This window comes from Benincasa hispida, chromosome 4, assembly GCF_009727055.1.
Source record: "Benincasa hispida cultivar B227 chromosome 4, ASM972705v1, whole genome shotgun sequence".
Taxonomy (NCBI): Eukaryota; Viridiplantae; Streptophyta; class Magnoliopsida; order Cucurbitales; family Cucurbitaceae; genus Benincasa; species Benincasa hispida.
In genome coordinates, this window is record NC_052352.1 from 4,758,352 (window position 1) to 4,759,407 (window position 1,056).

Below are 1,056 nucleotides of genomic sequence, written 5' to 3' on the forward strand. Positions count from 1 at the left end.
TTCAGTCTCTCTAGTGTTCACCACACTGGCCATAAAGCCCCAAGCTCCTTGGTCGAATAGTCTACTGGTCTTCAATACTGAAATCACTTTGGGTAGGACTATGGTTCCAACCCCTTTAAACTTAAAACTAGCTCCTGTAGAAGGGTTAAAGATGACCTCCTTACAGGAGCAATCTATGCTGGCATGATTAGCAGCTAACCAATTTATGTCCAATATCACATCAAAATCGCGTATATCTAAAATTATCAAGGTTACATCTAATGCGCGATTGGTTACCTTTATCTGACATGCTTTTATCTTTTATGTAGTTAACATGATCTCTTCTGATGTATTGAAATGGACAATGCAAGTGACAAAGGTTCTGAGTCTAACATGGCATGCCTCACAAATACAGTAGATATAAACAAATGAAGAGCCATAGTCAAATAAAACTAAAGCATGGTGCCCTAAAATGGGAAGTGTACCTGTCACCACTGTGCCTGACTTCTCGGCCTCACGCTGAATGGTAGAAAACACCCTACCCTGCTATTGCTGACGACTCGGGCCTCCCTAAAACGAACTCATGGACTGGCCCCTGTGTTAAGGCGCGTTCCTCCTCGGGCATCTATCTGACATATGTCCCTTCTGGCCACATCGAAAATAGATCCTAAAGCTGACTAGACAACGTCCTCAGTGTCGCTTACCACAAGTGGTACATATCGACCTATCCTCCCTGCCAGTCACAACTTAGGAACCCTGCTGTCCCCACTGACGTGGAGCATTCACTGTGTTTTGGTTCCTCTGCTGATGCTCAGGAGCTCTAGGCCCAGCCTTCCTTTTTTGACCTGTGGAGGTCTCGATCCCGAGCGACCTCCTATATTCCTCTCCCACCTGGGAGTCAGCGTTAATCCTCACGGCGGCCCGTAGTGCTGCGGCATACGTCTTGAGGTCCAAGGCATGCACCATCCCTCACAATCCGCTTCTCAGGCCCTGGATGAATATCTTTGTCCTCGCTGCCTCAGTGGCTACTAGTTTAGGAGCAAAGCGAGACAACTTATTAAATTCCTGCTCATACTC